Source organism: Antennarius striatus, chromosome 5, assembly GCF_040054535.1.
Source record: "Antennarius striatus isolate MH-2024 chromosome 5, ASM4005453v1, whole genome shotgun sequence".
NCBI classification, from domain to species: Eukaryota; Metazoa; Chordata; class Actinopteri; order Lophiiformes; family Antennariidae; genus Antennarius; species Antennarius striatus.
Genome location: NC_090780.1, coordinates 23,109,071 through 23,133,845, shown reverse-complemented (window position 1 = coordinate 23,133,845; position 24,775 = coordinate 23,109,071). Strand labels below are relative to the sequence as shown.

Here is a 24,775-nt window from a genome sequence, read left to right as displayed (position 1 = left end):
GTTCCCTTGTGTTGCCTGGGGAACCAGGACGCTTTGACAGGCCTGTGATTAACGTCTCTTCTTGTCTCGTGTTGAAGTCGTTCGTCCGGAGTTACGTTCAGCAAACAAAAATCTCCCATCTGTGATAAACCAGTCTGTGTGGATGTTTAATTGCTTGTTGATAGGCTGGTGATTAGGGAATCTGTCCATCGTCTGAACGCCTCATCTGACAGACAAAAAAAGGTGGGGTTTAAAAAAACAGATTTTAAAGCTGATTTTATTTCAGGAAACAGGTTGAATGTCCCAGTTGACCCTGTTTTAGTCACCAGTATCAACTCTGCTACACATAAATCTTCATTCGGACCAAAAGTTGGGTAAATCCTGGTACTGGACGGAGTGTTTGAGGTACAGAGGATGAAGAAGTGGAGCGTGAGCCTCAGGGAGAGCCTGAACACGGGATCGTAATCCATCATCTACGACTGTTCAGCTTCCATTACAGAGTAAACAGGCCGATTTCTGCAGCAAAACCGACTCACGGGTGGCCGCGTGTCACACACATCCAAATGGGTAACTCCTGTGTGTGTGTGTGTGAGCGCTTGTGAGCAGGTTACAGTATCTGCATGAAAGTGTGTGCATCTGAGTGTGTAAGTGCTTCCCTTCCAAAGCAGTCCTGGAGGTAATTTCCTCTAATAACAGGCCTCACGATGCTCCACAACCGTTATTAAAAGCCCTTTCTATTCTGAGAAAGTTTGTGTGTTTGTGTTGGTCTGAATGCAGCGAAAAGGAAGTGTAACACCAGCGAGGGAGTCGTCGTCGTCATCGGCTTCCAGCTGCAGGATGGCTCGTGCATGTGTGTGTTTACATCACCAGTCACCTTAATACTGGTTTTACTGGTCTAAAGAAATGGTTAGATCGATGTCCGGCTTGTCGGAATGGAACATACAAGTGTGTCTAATCTGGTTGGGGTGTATTTTGAGACACATTGAGATGGTTCATCATGTAGGTCCTCTTTGAAGTTGACCCTATTTGAGTCATGCATGAACGCCATCGTAGGGTAACCGACGGCAACAGAGTCAGATGAGGAAAAGATTCCGACGGAGACAGAAACGTTGCGATAAATCATTAGATTTAATGTCTGAGCGGCTGTAAAATGACTCAACGGTTAAACAAACAAGTGTCAGCGCCTGGCGAGCGTGATCGATGCAATCACACACACACCCACACACACACACACACACACCAGAGGCGGTACGGTATGCAGCCAATCCACAGACGGTCAGAAACACATAATCAACCACAGAAACCACGCCTAACACACACACAACCGTAAATATAAACACCCATTGTGTAACCACACGTTCCTGTCAATCCCCACGCACGCTCACACAAACTATACTTACATACGGTGCACATGTATGGACGGTATGTGCGTGCAACACCTTAGCATCCCTGACGGGATCCAGCTGTGCAGCCAGGAGAAGACAGAACCCAGCTGGAGCTCAGCGTTTATCGTAGCGTCTGACGCGAGCGGAGCCTTAGCATCACGACAAAAGACTGGCCTGAGGTGTTAAAGGGCTGCGTTTTCCTGTGTTGCAGCTTTAGTATCAATAAAGTTTCGCGGACATACCGTACAATCACGCTGCAATCCCTGAACCCTGGAAACGGTGAATTAAAGACTATTTCACCCATAGTTTTTATCCACCCTGATAATACAGAGCCAAAAGATGCTCGGTGTACGCTAGACTGAGCTTTCTCTGACCAGCCGACCCTGACAGACAGGAAAACACCCCCCCCGAGATCAGTTACAGAGCTAATATGTACCTGTCAAGGTCCCTAATTACACACATGCACACACACTGCAGCTGTCAGTGCTTGGAGTTGCGCTACCAAATCCACAGATGTGAAGCTCGTCCTGTCCAGAGTCGGAGGCTTGAACTGGTAGCACTGCAGCGGCGCAGCTATCCGACTGATGACTTTGACCTAACTTGTGAACCCCCCCACCCCCATGACGGGCGCCAGCTGGATCGGACCTACTGTCTTTACCCCATCCACTTCCAAACACTCATGCTGTTCACATACTGACATGCTACGAAGCGCAATGCAATGTTTACTCTCCTTAATACGTCAAAATGTTTATTATTCATTGTCTGTTGTATTTTCGTTGTGTTATTAATGGACATTGTGTATTGGTTGCCTCAGTCTGTGAATGAGTAAATGCTTATGTCATGTTGTGAAGCACATTTTGCAGCATTGCTGCTGTTTTGTATCTTCACAGTGTGTTTCTGTAACGTCTAACTGGATTTATGAAGTCGTGTTTGCCAGTTTGTTTGCAGAATTATCCGACGTCAGAGCATCCTGATCGGGTTTGTATCTGGTGAGGTTGAGCAAAAACGTCAAAAAGATGCAGCAACATGGGGAGTGTTGTCTAATCTGGGATAACTGCTATTGCAAAACACAGTACCAGCATGTGGAATATTGAGAAACAGACAGTCTCCTTTAAAATGAGAATAGACTTGCAAAGTAGATCTGAAAATAACAAAGAATCAAATGAAGTGAATTTGATGATGTTAAGCAGATGCCAGACAATAGTTTAGCTTGTTAGCATGCTAGCATAGACTGTAGTTGAGGCTGAAGGGAACGTGCGGTTAGGCTGGTATGTTGTTGTTGATTGGTTCGTTGGGGAAGGAAGGGGTTTGTTGCCACCATTTTCATTGATTCATGAATTTTTTTTTGCATACTTCTGTTAAATTTGAACAAAGCAAACACACAGTAAATTCTCTGGCCCATAATTACCAAGAAACACTGGTTATTTACCTAAAAAGGAGTCGGTTAAAGCATCTGGACGTCTCCTTTAAACCTCCTTTTGGAGGAGGTTTTCTGGGTACATCGAATTGGGAAGAGAGTCCGACGTATAGACACAGAACTCATTTCATACTTGTTCCTATTGTCATTAGAATTAAAGTATTTTTATAGATGGAAAAGAGGAAGTTGTGAAAGAGTGTGAAGGATAAACATCCTCGTTCTAAAACCAGAACTATACAGTCTCAGCTTTTGACTAGACTCCTTCTTCATACCGTCCTGCAGACGCTGCTCCGGTCTTCGGTTAATTTTTACAGCAGTATTAACCTTGGCGGCTGTGTGCAGGCAGGTACTGGGTGGTGGCTACATGTGTGCAGAGGAGAGGGTCTGAATGAGAAGCAGCTGGGACCCCTGACAGCCTGCCCTCCCTTCTTTGTCTGCTGCACACTCCATCTTACACTGAGGAGTTTCCCGCTGCATCCCAGCCCTTAAAGTGTTGTCATTACAGTTAATGAGGCTGAACAGTGTGTGTGCGCGCACGTGTGTGTGTGTGTGTGTGTGTTGATTTTATCCAACAGGAATGAAGCTCCAGTGTTGTGTAAGACACACATATGCTTACAGTACAGCAAAACATATATACATTTTTTTTGTCATTCACCTACATATATGAATGAAAAAATATTTTAAAAGTACGTTGGAAATCTTTCTGAGCCAAATAAGACAAACTACTTTCTGTCTCTGTTTCATGTTCTTTCAAGATTAAAGGTTTTCTTTCCAGCTTCTATGGCTACAAAGTGGTTTGGTTAAACTGCTATAATTTATTATATATCATTACTAATAATTAAAGAATGCTGAGATTGGCAACTTTCACAGAATCACCCCTTGAATCTCCAGCCTCCCCTCGGTGTTGTCTTAGTTTTTAGGCTTTACTGTTGCAGCTCTTTCATTTTCATTTTCAGCAGCCGTTTTTCAGAGAAAAAGCTAAAAAAACCCACTAAACACAACCTGTTCAGAACCGGAGAGCTGGACTCAGTTGGAGACTAGCTGGGGAGCGTAGTAGAGATTTAACAGAACCAGTTAAATAGACCCACAAATGACCTGAAAATGACCAGAAAATTAAAGACTGTTTGGAGTTAATAATAATGTTCGTCTGTAATGATTGGATGCTCCAAAGGCAAATGTTTACTAGGATCACTTTAAATAGTGGTTATATGTCACTGATGTGCTGTCGTCCCTTTATGCATAGTTTGATGATGTCATGACCTCCATCCTGATGACATCATGTTGTGGTCTACAGTGCGCCCTTTGCCCATTTGCACGTCAACGTTTGCGACTTCACCTCATCGCAGATTTTTGGGAGACAGTCATGTGATACCGTAGGCACATTCTATTGGCTGACGGCATCTGGAAGTGCACTACGTTCCGTGAGTCTCAGACTTCCGTCAGACACAAAAGTGTTTCAAACAGTCGATAAGAGTGTGGGAAAAGATGATACAGATAGAAGGTGGTTAAACATCAGTATGAGGAGGGTTCATAAACATTTAATCTACCATAAATAATAACATAAATAATTTGTCAGTACCCGTTTATTCCGCTGTCCCGGGTCGCGGGCGCCTATCCAAGAGGACTTGGGGTGTGAGGCAGGGTACACTCCGGGTGTGACGCCAGTGGACCGAGGAGCCACATGAAGGATACACAAACGTTCACGCACAAATTAAAACCTGTGGACTATTTGAGACTGACCTCAGACACGGAGGGAACGTGCAAACTCGAACCCGGTACCACAGCGCTACCCACTGTGCCACCCAATAAATAATATAGTCCCAAGAAATTTGTTGTATTTATTACACCTTGCAGACAAGTTTCTCCATTCCCACCTGAACCCATCGTTCTTTCTCTCCTCGTCTCCTCGTCTCCTTCTCTACCTTCTCTACCTCTCTCCCACCCCCATGTCCTCTCCTTGCCCCTCCTCGTCTCCTCCCTCCACCTCCTCTGGTGAGACTGTGTCCCCTACATGTCTAAGCCTGTGCTCGCCGGTGTTTGATGTCAGTTAATTTGCTGCAGTGTTGACAGCTGGATAGCCGCTCACAACAGCATGCATGTGTGTGTCTGTGTGTGTTTATGTATTTTGTATGTGCAACTAATAATGCATGTGAGAAAGAGAAGGAACAGGAGAGCTGAAGCGAGTGTGTTTAAGGTGTGTACTTGTCCGTTCAGTGCAGTGTGTGGTGCATGTTTGTGCGTACGTAGGTTCCCAAGACGTTCGCTGTGGTGTAATTGCTGCGTCTGAATTCGCTGCCCTGGATTACTGCAATTTACTCCCCCGGGAGTGCCAAGCACTGTGGGAAAACCGTAAGCAAGAGTGTGTCTGTGTGCACGTTTGTGGGAAGAGTGTGTGTGTGTGTGTGTTCAGGACAAGGGCACAATACAGCCTTTTCTCCACCGTGCACATCCACGGCTTTATAGTGAACTCACTGACCATAAGATGACGAGATCCTTCAGCACCGAGTCTGCAGTCGTCATGCAGAGTTTGTGCAGTTGCAGGAAATTTGTTGCACATTTGCACACACCTGGATGCACATTTGCACACACCTGAGTGTTTGCAGTGTTTGACGCATCAAAGTAAAGTTCGTCCGTAACACCGAGGTGCTCCCAAGGTGCCGTGATTCGAACAAATATTCTGGAAAATAAAAAGTCATTTGTCCTCCATCCGGCAAGTTTCCACCCAAATTAGCTTCTTAATCCCTACTTGAGCTGTTTGTGTCGCTTTTACATTGACAACCCTAACCCTAGCCCATTAAAAAAAATTGCAATTGAACTCATTTTAATATTTTATGTGAACAACTTGTGTATCACGTAAGAAAATACTGAAGGATTATCATCTCACTAAAGTATTACTGAAAACCATGATGTCACAGACCGGAATTACACATGCCTGCACAAAAAAAACCCAACTCTCAAAGTTGGTCTACCTGGTTTGGTTTTTGTTGCACTCTCTCCAAAACTGCACCCCTTTCCTGTGGTTTTAATTCTGAAAGATTCCAGCGCCAACTACTGCCCTGATATGCATGCTGCAGCAGTTCTTGCGCATCCGCATGTAGATGGAGCAATTTGAGAAAAACTTTGAATGTTTTTCAAATTGCATCAAAAACTTTAGTTTCCCACTCCAAGGAATTTGTATTAAGATGAATCAATTGTTTCGGGTTATTGCTGAACATGCTGACATCACAACGTCAACCTCAGTCAAGTCTGACCCAGCAAAATCCTGAATGACTGTTTTTGTGAATGGACCTCTCACTATGTTTGACTGGTCTCCCAGCTGTCCGTTTGTTTTAGAGCTATAAATTAAAAGTGAATATAAAGGACAACAGCGCTTCAACAGAGTCACAAATATCTGGCTCAGAGCGGACAATGACAACCTCTGAACCCACCGTCCCGCGGAACGCTTCCATTGTACTGAAGGATTCCTGCCGCCGTAGCCAGGTAACCTCCTGCAGGAGCTTCAGCAGATGTGTTTTATGAGATATGAAGAAAGCTTTCTTTAGCGCCGCCTCCATTTGCTCCTTAACGGCACATTGTCCCCCGGAACAGATGGAGACAATGGCTTTGCACATTTTCCTGTTTTAAACTAAAGTCCTAAGGTTGGTTCTAACTGTTGCTGAGTGTATGCACCCCCCCTGCCCCCCCATAGAATCATAGCCATGGATCCTGCAGTCAGTCTATCTACACACCAACACTTGCCAAGAATAAAATGACGCCTCTGTCTCAGCGACATGTATAATTGTTTCTGTGGGACTTGAAACATGCAGACAGATAACACATCCTCCCATGTGTGTGTATGTGTGTGAGCGTGTGATTGTGTGTGTGTGTGTGTGTGTGTGTGTGTGTGTGTGTGTGTGTGTTTTAGGCATTCGCAGATTCCTTCCAGATTTAAGAGAGGAGAGTTAACGTTATATTAGAGGTTCTCCATCATCACACCTTATGTTCTGTGAATGCTTAAACGTATATCCTGCCAGATCACCAAACGTCTGATGACTGCTGAGAAACTTTTTTTTTTACATACTTTTTTTGGTCACATTTAAAAGACATTTTAATGGTTAAAAGTTTTAGATGAAAGAAAGATTCCCGTATTGTTCAGTCTGACACATTTCCCATCAATCTGGTCACTGTGACTCTCTGTGAGTCACGCACCAGTTGTCTACATGGATGATTCACCAGCAAGGCGGTCCTGATAGGACTAATAGTTACTGTGTCTTCGATAAAACTGGTGAAGTCATTGGTTATGACAATGGGAACCAGTGGATGGTGGAAAGATGACAGGATACTCCCTACTTCCTGTTTCCTGTCAGACAAGGTAAAACAAAGGCGAGAGAACGAGATCATTCCTCTGTGTCTGTTTCACCAGACGTCTTTGGTGGAGGATGATTTTACAGCCATTAATGTTTCACGAGAACCCCGGAGATCAGTTAGACGAACCCTTCATCATAGTGTTGTTTGTCTCTCAACGAGTAGCAGCTATAATATAAATTAAAAAATAAATTAAGAGTTAAATACATAAAGAAGTAATAATAGCCCCGCGATGCGCTGGTGACACATCTGGGGTGTACCCTACCTCTCGCCAACCCCGTGACCCACAAAGCAGAAAAGTGTCTGAAGAAAATGATGGATGGATGGATAATAATAATAATAATAATAGTAATAATAATAATAATAATAATAATAATAATAGCCCACATATGTCAAAACTGTTCTCTCAAACAGATAGACAAACAGATAGATAGACAGACAGATAAATGAGAGCATCAGATTTCTTTTGGATGAGTGTTAAAACTAGTCTGAAGTCATTCTGTTGCTCGTCTAACAACGTGCGGAATGCTGGTGATGTCATTGAATAAAAATGCGACACGTGTGACAAAAACCACAAACATTTGATGGGATTGTAAAACGTCTCTCCAACTGGATGCAGACACTTTTTTAAATTTACTGCGTGAAGGACCAGCAACATCACACCAGATTTTTGTTTGACTTTTAGATTTCTTATGTTTTGGCTTCAACTGTGACACACAAGACATTTTGGTTCTACATCTCATTTGTCAACCGGTAAATTCAAACACAAACACGTCCATGGATCAAATTGGTCTTGATAGAATACTTCTAATTCACTCATCTCAAACCATATACTGTATATGTCTTTCCTGTGACATAGAAACTAAAGCTAACTCACCTGTCCACAGAGACATCCCAACTGTGTGTGAGGATGATGAAGATGGAGTCTGAGCTCAGGGACAGCTGTCAGACGGGACGGAACGTGGTTATGGAGTGTGTGTCAGTCTGTCGAGTGTGTGTCAAGTGTTCAAGAGTAAAAACAGGAGCGGGACGTCCCGCTGACACAACACACTCGTCACTGTGTTTCCAGACAGTAATCATATGCATATGTGTGTACGTATTTATGCCTCCTTACGTTTTTAACGTGTTTACACGCACACACACACACACACACACACACACACACACACACACACACACACACACACACACACACACACACACACACACACACACACACACACACACACACAATGAAGTGTGTGTGACAAACTTTCTGAATGATTGAAGTGTATTAATGTGTGCATGATGTCTGCAGGTGTTTCCGCATTGGAATACTTTGTTAGTCGGTCTACAGATAGACAGTTTAGCGTGTGCATCCTCTGTGTGCGAGTGTGTGTGTGTGTGTGTGTGTGTGTGTGTGTTTACCTCCCCACAGTGGATGACATCAGTCATTTATAGTTTAACATGAAAACTGCCCTGAAAGTCATTTTCATTTGACACTAAAGGTGAATCCACCTTCCTGTTGGTCTTCTCCTTGCATCTCCTATAAACTATTAAAATCGGTGATGGAACAGATTCCTACCTCCGTCTTCTAGTTCCTACACGCTCCAAACTATTGACAGCATTTAAGGAATTTTGGACCGAGTTCCTTCTACCTGCATTTTTTTCATTCCCTCTCCTTCGTTCCTTTGTTTTTCCTTCCATCATTTACACATCGTGTTTCTATTTGTGCCGCCTCGTCTCTCATTTCCACCCCTATAACAGCTCGCAATATTTCACACTCCAAAAAGGTACATTCATGGGGTTAACAGTGGATTCTTGTGCATATTCAGACTCTCTCTCTTGTTATTGATGACTATATCTTGATCAGTTTTCTTCCTGCCATTGATTTAGAGATAAGATACGTTTAGATGTCAGTAACCGACACCCTGCAGGAGGAAATCAAGCACCGACACGCCGAACACACTGAGACCCGTCTGAGGACACACATTTTCCGATTTACGTGTCGCTTCCTTCCAGAGGAGCCACACCAGCAGGTTCTCCACCATAAGACGTGCACACACACATGTCCACGCATACGCACACACTAACACGCACACACACACACACACCCAGACCCACACACTGTTGATGTAGTGATTAATATTCTGGGCGACCACACGGAAACGAACACGGAGAACTCTAAGGAGGTACTCCCCAACTGTAGAGATAACAGCAGTGTGTGTGTGTGTGTGTGTGTGTGTATGTGTGTGAGAGACAGTGCGCTTGAGCATTAAATTAAATCTCCCTTACTAAAACACACACACACACACACACACACACACACACACACACACACACACACACACACACACACACACACACACACACACACACACACACTTTCCTAAACCTTTCAGAGCCACCAGCAGAGGGATTTCCACCCTGTCGGTGTTGATTGTTTTACAGTATTCACTGTGTGTGTGTGTGTGTGTGTGTGTGTGTGTGTGTGTGTGTGTGTGTGTGTGTGTGTGTGTGTGTGTGTGTTGTGTGTGTGTGTGTGTGTACCATTGGAGGCTATTTGTACAGGATTCCAGTCGTCCTTTTTCCCAGGCTGCTGTAAACACTAATGTGAACGTTCCTCTTCTCATTCAATCATCTCGACTGTGACACAGCAATGAAATATAATCACCATGATTTGTGTTTTTGTCCTGTTAACGTATTTTAAAAAATGCTTGCTTTTATTTAATTAATGGCATTAATTTAAAAAAGTCTAAAAGTTCAGTCTATAAAGTTTTTTTTTTAAAGGTTTCACTGCATGTATTTGTTTTTAAGAAACACAGAAAAAATACTTCACACATGTTTTTCACGTCTTTGTTTTGATCGAGTGAAAAACTCTCAAAAACGATTCAGGAAAAATCAGAATCTGGTTCTGAGAGTAAAGGAAGAATTCTGAACAAATTATGGAGCTAATGAGGGACACATTAACAGCTATTACATTTAATTTGTGAGTGTGTGTGTGTGTGTGTGTGTGTGTGTGTGTGTGTGTGTGTGTGTGTGTGTGTGTGTGTGTGTGTGTGTGTGTGTGTGGACACTATAACTCTTAAGTGAGGGCTTGTCTGCCTTTGGGAACGTTCGTGGAATTTCTTCAATCTACAGTTCACCCCCTCTGACCCTTGACCTCATTGACAGAAGTGATGTCAGTAACCATGACAACAGATAGCACAGGAAACAGGGTGATACAGCTGCAAATATGTTTCTGCAACTTGTACAACATGCATGCGACACACCAGTTTGTGGACTACTAATTTCCTTACGGGGATCACTAGAGTTAATAAAATAAAATAAAATAAAATAAAATAAAATAAAATAAAATAAAATAAATATTCATAGATGAAATTTCTGCAAGCCGGAGGATGAAAGCTACTAGGCGTCCAATCCGTCGGGTTCATTAGGAGGTCTGGACACTAATCACACCTCCATTTAGTTTACAGTTGCTTGTCTGCAATTTTATGTTTGTTTTTAATGTGTCTGCTTTGCTTTAAGGAGACTTAATAGCTGTACCCTTACCTACTTATATATATATAAAAAACAAGGTCTCTGACATAATTAAGTCAAGTTTAACAGTGAGGCTTTTGTTTCTTTAAAGATTCTGAGCTCCAGAAATTCATTCTGAAAGCCAGAAATCTCAGCATCTCATTGAGAAAAGAGAGTCAGAGATGTCGATGGGGAATTAATCAATTCTCTAGTTTGGTAAATTCATAATCTATAAATCTTATGTGTTTCATTTCTATAGGATTCCACATAGTAACTGTTTTTCATTTCACCAGTGGAGGAGAAATGTTCTGCACCATATTTAGAAATAAAGCTCAGTACGTGACTTCCTGTTTACTTCGTTCATTTTTAAAAAATTGTTAGGTAATATTAATGACTGGGACATTAATAAACCATTTTCCAACAATGTAATAGTTAAATTACAAATTAAAATCACAACAGTATTCATACATTTTTATGAAAGTTGAAACCCCTTAAGGTGATATAGACAGACAGATACGACTCTTGCGTCCCGTGAACTTCACATCTCTTGGCGTACGTCTCTTCTCCAGGTACCTCTGGCAACCGTAATGTAATCTTTGTGATTATCTTTAGCTTCGAGGCTAATATGTCCCGTCTGGCCTCCTGCTAATACAGCTGAGCGAGAGCAGTGTTTAGACAGTGGGAGAGTGATCACTCTTTGGCACTGCTGCCTGTGATTTATGACCTCCTTAATGAGTCTCTCCACCGTGTGTGTGTGTGTGTGTGTGTGTGTGTGTGTGTGTGTGTGTGTGTGTGTGTGTGTGTGTTTGTGTACGTGTGTGTGTCTACGCTAGCTTATCACTAGCAAATATGCAATTTTGCTCAAGCACCTCCTTGAGTTTCCTCTCTCCCCTTTGGCTTACACTTGTCGTAACACTTAAGATCTGCATCTTCCAAGTCCTACAGCTGGTGGCATCTTGTTCTTTCAGACTGTTACACACACACACACACACAGACACACACACACACACACGTTTGCCTTACATGTTTCCATTACAACATGAAGGAAGAACTATTTCTTGGCCTGGAGGTGCATTCCATTTATCGGTTGAAAGTGCAGAGGAAACCGACAGACCTACAGAAAAATGAGGACAATGGAATCAACGGACGGAATGGGAGAGAAAATAGAAATTGCGTGAATATTTCGGATGCTGCAACATCGCCAGCTGTTTCGAAGCAATTCTAGTGTTTCAGCATCAACGACAACAAATCAAGCATCATTCAGTCGTTGCAGGATTAGAAAAACTTGACGTACGAACAGACAAGTGGAGTAATTAGAAGGAGGTGAAGGGAGCAGCTGCTCTAGGCTGAACACCCACATATTGAGGAGAAATCAAAATAATAAAGTCTATTTATGTCTCGGAGTAATGTGTGCATGTGTGTGTGTGTGTGTGTGTGTGTGTGTAGGACAGTGTAGGACTGTTTAATTTGGCGACTCCTTGCAGCCTGGTAGCCAAGCAAGACAGCAGGGCTGACCTTGCAGCCACACAGGCTGAATGCTCACCGGCTGGCTGCTGTTGAGTGGCCCTAAAGCTTCCCACAGCCGACACGGTGACCCCGTCCACCTTGCATTCAAGCCCCGCCCCCTCATCATAAATCCCCACCTCCCTTGTCAGAAAGATATATTTCAGCTCCGACTGTCAGCCTGATTTATCTCATAATTTCACCGTGATAACACGAGGGAGTCGGATGATTTAAAGGAAAATTATAAGGCGATCCATCAATGTCATTTGTCTCTTTTGGTGTAGAAATGAAAAAGAACTTGTGCTGCTATCATAGGAGCTTCAGCTGTTATCAGTAGCTTGGCACGAAGCCCTGTTGTGAACGGATTAGCTTTTGAATGGACTACGCCATCTAGCCTCAGGCCTGGGAGCTGCAACCTGATCTATTGAATTAATATTCAATAGATCATGTGTGGCTGTACAGTGTGTGTGTGTGTGTGTGTGTGTGTGTGTGTGTGTGTGTGTGTGTGTGTGTGTGTGTGTGTGTGTGTCCAAAACTGTCAAAGCAACTGAAATCCTTGACTCTTGTTTTTGGAGTTTGACAGCTGCCCTGCAGGGACCTGGATCTGGAACTGTCTATCTCTGCCTTCCTTTTCTGATGTTCTTATCCTCTCAGCTCGTTGATTTATTGGGTGCCTGTGTTCTCGTGGAGCTGAATCTGTTTGAGGAACAATCTAAGGTATGCAGCTCAGGTCCTACGCCATAAATTCTCCATGTGGCGTGGTGAACGTCAGGACCTCACACTGAGGACGGGGTAAGAGCAGAAGGGGAGCGACTTGGGTATCCCTTAAATATGGGCAATATATTTTACTGAGTTGACAGCTAGATATAAATTATTTGGATGAAAATGGAAACACAGCTTTTGTTTTCTCTTTGTATGATTAACTCACGGCTTGACCGTAAATGTAATATTCAAGATGTGTACATTGGTAAAATATAGGGAGGAGAGTACAGCAAAGAGTCTTAGCCTGAGTGGTGGTCCACAAGGCTTGTTTTCGGGCCCACTTCCATAACTATCGAATTATTTTAGACTCATCTTTTCGACTCATCTCCAACAGTGTAACACTTAAGAGATTAAATTCAATGGTGGAATTGTATTTTCTAGAGATAGTCAACACAAATTCTGCAGAATTTGTGTTGACTATCGTAGCAAATCGTAGCATCGCTCTTTGGTGTCTGTTTTCCCTTGCATCACATCCCATATTCTCATTGTCAGATCTGACCCTGACCTCCAAGAGCATCGACCACCTTAAACAAATTATTATCCCCCCCGCCCCAGCATAAACTGTGCTTGACTCCCCGTATCTCTTTGTCTAGGACTTGATGTACTTCTCAGCTTTATCGTCCTGCCTCCATCTCTCCTAACTATTTTCTCCTCTTCTCATCAGCCTCCACCTTCATCGCCTTGTTCTAAAATAAACTAACCCCCTCGTGAAACTCAAGCCTCCACAGCACAACACGGAGAGAAGTACACCTCGTAAAAGAACTCGAGGGGGGGGGGTTCCTGCACTTCAAACAGAGATGGGGATTAAAAGGCCATCTCTGTTTACTTACAACCCTCTCTGCAGCTCTTTAGAGTCCCACCACTTCCTAATTCAATTACAGAGGCAAACTGCAGACAAGGCTGAAACTTTCGACAAACAGTCCGACGTGGAATTTCCCTCCATCCGACTGACTCGCGTTACGGGGTCACCGGTGGTCAGAGTCGAGAAGGTGCGTGACGGGGAGGTTTTGCCTAAGTGTGTTTGAGAGGTCAATTTCAGACATTTCAAGCCAATAAATCAGGCAAATAATTAGAAAAACAGCGATTAAATCTCTATCTGATATATGGAAGATTGTGTGATTGCTCCTCCGAGCACCTGGAGTCTGCTCCGTCCATCCAAGAAATGATTGTCTGTAGATAGGACGTGATTTGTAACAAGTGTCTTGTTTGTATTGGAAGGACAGAAGCGGAATTGGACAGTTTGTGAGCGCCGACAGACACGGTGACGGGACAGACGAGAAAAAGACAGCCACCGTCGGAGATATGTGGAGACACAAAGTCCACAGGAAATCATCCAAAATGTCTGCACACATGGACGCTCACAACAACACCAGTCACTCCTTGTAGAGTGTCCAAACTGAACCAGATATGGGCGAAGATTTTGTGTGACGTGATACAAAAACGGAATTGAGAGGAACATGGTTTGACAAAATATCCTGCATAAATATGTATCTGAAGCTTGAAATTCAACTGGATTAATGGAAAAATAATCTTCAAATTGAATATTATTTGTCACAGATTTGTCAAGAACTAAAATAAGTCCAGAGAAGCGTGTTTGCACTTAGATTGCTTCTTGTAGAGCAGCAACAGACCTGTATTCAGTGGCTGCATTGTGGGTAATGTTCACAGCCCAAAGCAGCTGAGAAAACACTGCTTATATGTAGCTCAGTAGGATGCTCGTATGGATGATATTAGCATAGCTGCTGTTTACTCTGCACTGCTATGGAGCCGACCGCATGCACACATATTATACTGCAACTGTGCTGCGTATCCTCTGTTGAACAATATTAGAGCCAAAACCCAAAAGATTTGGCCCTGCATGCGAGTGAGACCGCAGGCTGTTAACCTCTGGATGCACACATACACACACACACACACACACACACACACATGGATGTACACACTGTTGTATTGTACAGGTGGCGAACATGCTCTAGCTGTAAGACAGCATGTTTAAAGTGTTTATTTCAGCAGTAAAACCTGAGGAGAGCAGCTACGCTAACGTCTTGCACATGGCTAATTGCGTGTCTTTGGCGATCTGAAGGTTAGCGTCCCGTATTAGGGTTTAATCAACCCTGAAACAATTTCACAGGGTTAAAAAATGTGTCGTCCATTCCAGAATCAACCGGCTGCGTAGCTCCGGATGACATCCTGAGACCGACCGAAGGTGCAGAGGCTGCGAACGCAGCTTGGAAGAGAAGCAGCAGTTTGTTTCAACTGAGATAGTGTTCAATTCAATTCAATACAGTTCAATTCAATTCAAAAACTTTATTTATCCCCAAGAGGCAATTGAAAGCACCTAATAAAGCATGATTGGTGTAAAAGTGCAAACATACACTGTAAACATAAACAGTGTAAACATTAACATTTAACATAAATAATAATTAAATAATAACACGCATAACATGAATACACTGTTCATGTTAAATAATAATTCAAAACCTATTTGGTTAGTTAGTTAGTTAGTTCAAAAACTAGTTAAACATAGTTAGTTAGTTTAAAAACCTTGTTAGTTTAAAAACCCTGTTATTTAGTTCAAAAACTAATTAGTTTAAAACCTAGTTACTTCAAAACCTAGTAAGTTATTTAATTACTTAGTAAGTTCAAAACTTATTTTTGCAACCGTGCAACAGTAATATTTAAAGGTCGAAAGTTAATATGAATAAATGAATGAATGAAAGAATGAAGGAAAGAAAATGCATGGATAAAATGCAAAAGGTTGACATTAATGATACAGTTTTTGTCGGTATAACTGAGAAGGCTTCCATTTTGATCAATATAAGGACATTTCCAGGGGGATGATGTCAAAGTAAATAAAAAGAATCTGAAAACAATTCCCATATTAAATGTGTTGCATCAAAATGATGACGTAACGCAGCAAAGGATACGTGTACCGGTCTGGAGAGGATCGCCTGCGACTTATTGACCACATCAAGCACGTCAGTCAATCATTTTTCTACTCCACACACAGTGTGAGGTGGGATGAAGGACGTATGAGTGGAAACAGGGCTCTGCTGACGCAATGATGACCAAAAACAACCAGAAAATAACCATCGTCCTGCACTGGAAAACACTAGAAATAATGGAAAAGTACGCTAACGTCTTCCTGGGCGGTACGCATCATAGGCCGCAGCACCATGTAGTGTGTTTGTGTGATTTTGTGTGGCTGAAAGAAATAAAGTGAGATGGTGTGAAAACATGTATTGGTTTTCAGCAGCTCAGCGTTAATTTGACTGATGCTGCGCTAACAATGTGGTACTTGTGGTGTGTGTGTGTGTGTGTGTGTGTGTGTGTGTGTGTGTGTTTGAGAGGGTGGTGGATACCCTTATTCCCAAATACAAAAATCATCTCTCACTGTAAATCTACTTACATGTACTTAAATCATCTTTTTGGGTTGTGAGAGGTGTTAAAATAATCGACATGATCTCACACAAACACACACACACACACACACACACACAGGCCCATGCGAACTGTTAATTTAATGGAGTAATCAGAAAACGTCCTTCTCAGTTTGTGTGTGTGTGTGTGTGTGTGTGTGTGTGTGTGTGTGTGTGTGTGTGTGTGTGTGTGTGTGTGTGTTCCACCACTAGTTAAGTGTAATTTTACATTGGTTTTAATCCAGTGGTGTCAGTCTTCATTCCTGGATAATTTTGACTGGAAACACATAAAGTCAGCACATAGCTCTTTCAGTAATCACCTTCTCTGGGTGTGTGTGTGTGTGTGTGTGTGTGTGTGTGTGTGTGTGTGTGTGTGTGTGTGTGTGTGCGCGCGCGTGTGTGTGTGTGTGTGTTTGAGGTTGTAAACAGCACCATTTCTTCAAGCAGTAAAACATTGACTTGTGACTTGCGTCTGTAATGGATGCTTAATTTGTCCATAAAGTTGTTGTTTTTTAAACAGTTGAGGGTATTGGAGCTGAGGAAGAAACATTACATCACTAAACCAATCACACAACTGTTATCTCTTCGTCTAACTATGTGATACCAACGTTCATCCTTAATTCTTAACTTCAGTTTGTTTCGTGTCTTTTTATTTTACAAATCATCCGAAAACGCAGCCCATCCAAGACAGAACTTTCACACAGGAACCAAACGAATCCTGATCCAGTTTGAATCTCTCTGATGCTGTTTGATCCAGATCTCGGCCCAGAGGAGGTTTCACACATGCAGGTTTGGTCCAAATCAAACTGTAAAGAATCTGGATCAATCACTGAATAAAAATGTGTCAAAAATTGCCAAGTGGAGAAAAAAACAATGTGAATGCAAAAGCGGCCGATGCGTCGTGTTTAACCCAACACAAAGTAAAGATCGGGTAGCGGTCTGTGCAGCTGCTATAGCATTAGCTCGTCTGCAGCCAGCGTTGAGCTCATTTATGGAGCGCTGAACGCTCAAACGAATGACTCAGCTCTAAATGAGGCATTGACAGCTTCATTAACACGATGATGTCATTAATTAGCTCGTTGGCGTTTTGACGCTGTCTTGGATGACATTAGCCGCGCATTTCTGCTTGCCAACGCATCAGACACATCACATCAGACAGTCGGCTGCTGATTTTTACACTTTTTTTATTTGGCCATCAGAACATTAAGGACGTTTTGTCTTACGCTGGCCGCTCCGTGGACCCGCTGTCACCGACTCATGATGGATAGAAGCTCCTTGTTCGTCCAGATGACAGTAAGGGGTGATTTCTCATTCCAGGATTGCTATTGGCTGTGCACTTGTGTGTATTGGTGTGTGTGTGTGTTACTTGGACTGTCAACTAGGATTTCATATTTCCTGACTCACTGAGACAAATAATGTGATGTCAGCTCAGAGAATCTGCTGCTGATCCAGTTCCTGTTCATCTTCCATTAATCGAGATACTTATCATTGATTCCCACAATTAATACTGGTAAATCTTTAAAATATTCTATTCTTGTCTCTATTTGTTTTTAAATAAATGTCTGCTATCACGCCTGTTATTATGACATCACTGATGATGTCACACACCGCTGATAGACAGGATGTCTGGTATGTCAGCCTCGGCTGACGGCCGCGTAAGTTCTGTCTCTGTTGGGAGCGTTACGAAGTCTGAACAGGCTCCAGCGTGAAGCTTTTACTGCTAATCCTTCATACTTAAAACAAATTTAAACATACGAGGGAAAAAAAATCAAATTTCATCTGTGAGGAGCAGAAGGGAGTCGACTTGAAGGTCTCGGAGGGATGTGTTGCTGAAAATGATGGAATCTCATTCCCGCCATTTAGCGTAAATTATTCCGCATACCACGGTTGACCGAGCTTATTTGTATGGGAGGGGGACGAGTGTTTGTGAGTGTGTGTTTATATATATATATATATATATATATATATATATATATATATATATATATATATATATATACCTGTATATATATAAATGTACGTGTGTGTGTGTGTATGTAGATCTAGGCACAGTAAATGTGTAAATACTTGGCTCCATTTCTAGGATGTCAAACGCGATATTCACAATAACACGAGGATTTTAAACCCGGTGAGGAAATCCAGGAACCCACGGTGAAATTCCCTCAGCAGACACCTCCGTACGGAGCGACCCAGACCAGGGGGAGAGCTGAGTGCTTCATTCATGAGGTGGTCCTGGGGGAGATATGTTGTGCCCGCTTCCTCATAGAGGAGGGCTTATTGAGCGACCTGCAGCCTGTATCGCACTGCTCTGACAACACATGGCCTTTCTTACATGTTGTGTCTATCTCTGTGGCCCCAATCCAAATGTCATAAACGAGAACTACAGCTTGTGCCCTTGTTTACGCCCACAGTTGTGTCTTCTTGGCGCAACCGATTTGGAAAATGACTTGGCTTTTATCTTGAACTGCTGTCTGGTTTTGTTACAGACTACAAATTTTTCAAATTTGTGGTTTGATAATGATACCGCTGCGTTGTGCTACTGTAGTTCGCTGCTTTCACACGAAAGCCAGCATATCAGTCTGGACCCAACTTATTTGTCTTCTTAAAGTCAGGAAAAACGATTCAGGACCATTAAAGCTCCTTTTTCCCAGAGCTGCAGCCTCCGTCGCCCCCTCCTCCGCAGCACATCCGCAAACACACCTTCCTTGATTTACTATGCACTATTTGACGATTCGCCGTACTGTATTTGGACTGTAGACCCGCTGTTGCCATTTACTTAGGATCACATCTCAGGTAAACTTCACTGTTGGTATTTATGCTGTCATGGACATCCTGAATGCCAATAATGCATTAAGCAAATCTGACAACTCTCTACAACAAATGACAGATTGGTAAAGTTGTCGTAAAAGTGGCCAAACAATTTTAGGCAAGTGCATCACGTTGGGTGCGTTGGACAGCGGTACAATGAGGTCTTGTCTAGCCGCTACGAAATGCTGATTATGATTGAAAGCTTTGCAGAAATGGGGCCAACTTCTTGTTTGTGTCACTACTGCCAACTTCTCCACTGCCAAATGTTCCGCAGTAACTTTTATAAGTGTTTCTAAGAGAACTGAAGGAATGTTCAAGCTCTTCAGCCACCGCACTACTATGATTGATAATCCTTTTGACTGAGGCTGTCTTACATTATGACTCATGAACAAGTCAATTAGTCTACATAATGCACGCAGTGTCACTGTAATGAGTCCCGTAATCTAAAGCCCCCCGGTCGTGCGACGCTTACTTCTCATTGGCTGCCACCACCTCATGGTGAGTCCGAATATTCCCCCCCTTGAACGGCTATGCAGCGAATGACTTCCTGTGTGCAACAGCTGCATTTACAAGGTTTCACTTAGCATCTCAGATTGATCAAAACTGTGTCTTTTTTCAAATTTGTGAGCTATGCTAACAGTAAGAAAACAGCACTGAAGATATTGTTTAAAAACCCAGATTATAAAGAAAGTTCTAAATGCAGCCTTGTTGCCTAAAAGCTGACAACTGGTCAGACGCCATAGAATATTTCTTCTTTTTTTAAAGTATTGTTTGGACATTTTTTACGTTCATTTAATAGGAAAGCTCATTAATGATGGAAAAGAGGGAGGACTGCAGCAAAGTGTATTTCTGTGAAATTTCTGTTCAAGCTAAATTTATTTATGATGCATCTGTAATTTTATCATGAGTAACTTCATGTCGCTCTACTTAGCGACTTCATCAGCTTTATTGTGGCTATTTAAACTTAGATCTTTGCTGTAGGTTAATAAAATGACACATAAATAAAAGAGATGCTGTAAATAGCGACATCCTAGCTTTACTTATCAAAGTTAATCCGGCTCATTACAGGCAGCAGACGCTTGTTGACTGATCAGCATGTGTTTGAGTCTACGTCGGTGTGCTAGTGGTCAGGTGAAAGGGCTCGCTGTGACTGGGGACACACTCATTATGGAACGAGCTGAAATTGTGTGTGTGAGATGCGGGGGGTCACGGGGTCACGGTCTCAGTCCTGTCCCAACAACACAGCGTCTGTGTCCTCCACCTTCAATAAATAGAGACAGTCATTCATACATACCACCCATCCATCAGAGCTCTCAACGTATCGCCACGGAAAAAAAAAAAGAGAAAGAAGGAGAGTTGGCTTATTATTGAACCGGACTGGCAGACTGAAATGAAGAGATGCAGAAAGACCATCTATGATTGAGGAGTCTTTTTAATTCAAAAGTTTTTTTGGCAACCGGAGGGCTCATAGATTTAATAAAAAAATATCTGCTAGGAAGGATAGCAATTGGCCGGTGTGAACCCATGTCAGTTAGAAAGGATTGATAGTGGGAAAAAAAGGGGAAGTATGATTAAAAAGTTGATAATATATAATTAAATATGAGATAAAGTTAGATAAAAAGTATATTTTTTTCATCAATGGACAACTTATCAGCACTATTGATTGGTTGTGTCTCTCCAGAAGTTGGCGCAAGGTGTCCAAATAGCTCTTTTTTTCACCATCAGAAGTTACGCTTTAATACTTCATCTGTATGTCGAGTTCCACAGCAATAGAAATGCATCTGTTCTGTGGTTGGGTTTGGCGGCTAAGGTTATACGCATTGCAGAGATAACTAGTTCGTGGATATTTTTTTTATTTTGGATTGTCTTTCTATTGGGAGTTCTAACGTGAAAACTTTGGAATTGAAAGTATTTATCTTGTGAGTCAGATGTTGAACCGATGTGCGGTTTTATAGGTCTACTTCATAAAATCTCTGCTTGACTAAAACAGCTCCCACCATCGCTTTTTGCATCTTAACAGAAAGCAGAACTAATTGAAATGTAAGCTGTCGTATTGGATTAGCCCATAATAGCCATCACGCTACTGCCAAGACATTTACAGTTTGTTTATGCAACGCTTTGTAAAACCAAATTGACTGCACACAAAACCATAGCTTTCCATCACAATTCATAGCCGCACAATTCTCTGTTACCATTTGCTAATGATAACGCAAGAGTGCTTTCTCGCCCACTTGCCCATAAATGTTGGAACTTAATGTTTCTCCAAACCACAGATATGTTGAAACTCCCAGCGTTCGTGTTTCCATGCTGTGTTGTAACAATGCTGCGTTTAAGGTCTGGTTGGGATGAGGCGCGGCTTCATTAAAGGTTAGGAAAAGGTCATGTTTTGGCTGATACCTGGTTTTGTTGCCACAAAGGCGGCTGCAAAATGTCTCAATGGTTGCAGTCAGCCTCTTGGCAGCTGTCTCACGAGTGTTTCGCACCACCGCTATACCCCCCCATTCTAACCCCTTTGCTTTCCCAGTTTGTCGAAGACGGCGGCCCAATCAGCGTCCCTGTAATTACCCCTCCAGCATCATTTTTTTTAGGCCGCTGTTGCAGGAGAGGAGACCCAGTCAGGACTCCCACTCAAACTAGGATTTCAATCTCGCTCATTGCCAAATGTTTATTTGCTTTTGACATTCAGTACATTGTGTTGTGTGATTTATTTACAACTTTTTTTATTGCATGATTTGCAAAAATTCCTTAACAAGCACAAATTGGAGCAAAGTAAGTCACATAATATGAGTTATTTTAAGCCAAACTATATATTTTGAAGACTAATCAGTGGGGCCAAACTGTTACCATTAGATGACATTAATAAGCCAACATTTTAATCTGGCGAGTGGTGCAGTCCTCTTTCAGTCTCCATCATCCAGTTTATTTCAACCTCATATAGGTTGTGAAAATATTGGCTAATGGATCCAATACAAAATCTGTTGTTCTTCATTTCTGAATATTTCAAAATGTCTACCAAATCAATGAAAACTGTATCATCCACGAGTAATGAGTACTGGATTATGGAGGTATAATCTCCATTCTCCTCTGCCAACGAGTCTATCTGAGCAGGAGGAGCAGCGTCCAGAGGAATGAAGACGCCTCCTCATGGAGAAAAGAAGACAACCTCCTATCCTCTCTGAATTTATCTGCAATTATTCATTTTAAACTGTGACGTAACCGATCACATAACTCATTTCATTACAATGAATTCAGGCTAATTGTGTCGACAGGAATTTAAGATAATGGCTGTAGCAGCCCCGGCAGCGAGAAGCAAATAACTCGATAATAACTCAAGTAAATTTTCTCTGGATGACATTTACTTCATCTCCAGTGTAAACCATCTCAGTTTCTGTTAGTTCTAATGTTTTATGCGCAGAAGGATTGACTGTAAAGTCATATTTTTTATTGTGTCAAATAGAATTTGAGCATTTAAATGTGGGTGCCTGTTTCCCTTGGGCCAGGGTTCCCTGATACCTCTGACGGCCCCTGTCAAAGGTATCTGCATTAAGCAATGTGTCAAAATAACATTTAATTTTTGCAAAGATCTAAACTCCTGCTCTGACAATTTTGAAATGCATTGCATTTATATTACTGTAATTAAAATCATTAATAAATTAATGTCAATTAAACTGGTGCAACAACTAAGCTGCATACGTATGAGCTTGACTCTGATTTGACAATACACATTCTGTAAGTGGTGTTTATTATTTCCCTGTCATTGCGTAAATTTCAAGATTCCAAATATTGTCTGTTTGTGACTTTTACACTGATGGATTTACAGTAGAAGGCCTCCGAATGTTTTCTGCAATTCTTCTTTGCTGTCAAACTACAAACTCAGGTCAGATGTCTGAGCTTCTCCAAGGGTAACTTACGGCCATTTGCAAAACTAGTGATCAGTTCTAGTTTGATCACCACCTTTCTGGTAATGATTAAGGTTTAATTATAGATGAACGTAGGCTCGTTGGTCAACTGGTAAATCAAAAGCTTTACCTGAAGTTCTGACCCCTTTTCCCCCACAATGTTATGATACAACGTCCAAACTCTGAAATTGTGATACCATACCTACAAAATGAATCTATTGCTCATGTGGGACCAGATATTTATTTCAAATATATTTAATGTTTACGGGGAGAGAACAAGAGCAAGAAATCACTGAGTCTTTTTCTGGAAACATGTTTATAATGAGGCCGAGCCTATCCCCGGCTGAGTGGCCTTGTTTTAGAAAGGTAATAAAATGAATGCCAATCATTAAGACAATATTTCCGTTATCTCTTCCAGGGAATGTTCGGTATGTGCCCCCCCCCCCAATTACTAACATTTTAAACTCGGTATCTCTGCCAGGTACTACTACCCCAGTGGCATCAGGAAAACCGATGACTTACCGTCTGACTCACAAAGACTTTAATTACTTTTACAGCAGAACTGATGCTGCACAAGCTCGCAAACTTCTCGCTGTATATATCTTCGGAACACGGGGATGATAACGTTGACTCTTTTATAACTTCGAATGAGGTCAGTGTAATATGCCGGGCTGCAATGTGTCATGTTGTCACCATTTAGAAGGCCGTGAGACGCCGATCGCGATCCTATCGTGCTGCATCTAAATCACTGGAAGGGGAGTGCAGGGAGGAGCTGGACATGAGTGAACAACTGTAAAAACCTAAAAGACAATTAAATGTGCAAGAATTATTTACTTTGGATGTCCTTTTACACACTCCCTACAACATCTGCTGAGTTTAACGTGTTCTCATGCAGGTAGATCTCAGGTAGATCAACCATACTACAGGCCAAACCAACACCACTACCCATAATTCATTTTCCTAGCCAGTGTAAAAACACAGAAGGATGTTCAGTCATGGTCTGCTGCATGTATTCAAGAATCCGAATAGAAGTCTGATGCTTGAAAGATGTCATGAGACATTTTTTTTTCTGATTTAATTTAGAATAAAGTAGTTGTGTGTTGAGCATCAGACATTTTCCATCCTATGAGGTCATGCTTTATGTGGTTAAATTTATGCTACACCAGTCAAAACCTCACCCACGTCTTCAGCATGTATAGAACAACGTTTAACCAGTACCACATGCAAAAACACGCCCAAAATTTAACGTTTATGCTTATTGGTAAAGATGCCAGAGAACCCTTGGATCACATGTCCGTCCATCCACCATTTCAAGACTGACACACCTTATTTTAGGGTGTTAGCATTTAAATATATGTGGTTACTGCCTCTAAAGGCAGGTACAGTTGAGTCGTCCTTGATACAATTTTAGAAATAAACACGTTAGAGGATAAAACCAGACTTAAAGTCCTCAGACATTGTCCATCCAGTGATTGTTAAGGTACTCACTGGAGCAGACCCACCGACATCGCCCTCCATGGTGTCCACTGTCACCACTTACCTGTGTAGGGTTAGATCTGGGGCCTATCCCAGCTGCCATTGGGCAGGAGGTGGGGCTAGTCCCGAACAAGTCTCCAGATCATCACAGGGCTACATGGAAACAGATACAACCAATAACACTCACATTCACACCCACGGTCAATTTAGAGTCACCGATTCACCGAGAATACATGTTTTAGTGAAGTTCCTCCTTTAGTGAGGTCCACTCCTGGAGAACCCAGA

At 42.2% G+C, this 24,775-nt stretch overlaps 1 protein-coding gene across 1 annotated transcript in view; it reads right to left on the bottom strand.

The window, feature by feature from the left end:
* wnt4 (wingless-type MMTV integration site family, member 4) overlaps positions 1 to 24,573 on the bottom strand; it is a 60,825-nt gene extending 36,252 nt beyond the window's left edge. Inside the window, exon 1 of the mRNA XM_068315106.1 lies at positions 24,555 to 24,573. The gene's annotated coding sequence lies outside the window, so the exon portion shown is untranslated. The remainder of the gene's footprint in view (positions 1 to 24,554) is intronic.
* Between the last annotated feature and the right edge of the window lie 202 nt (positions 24,574 to 24,775).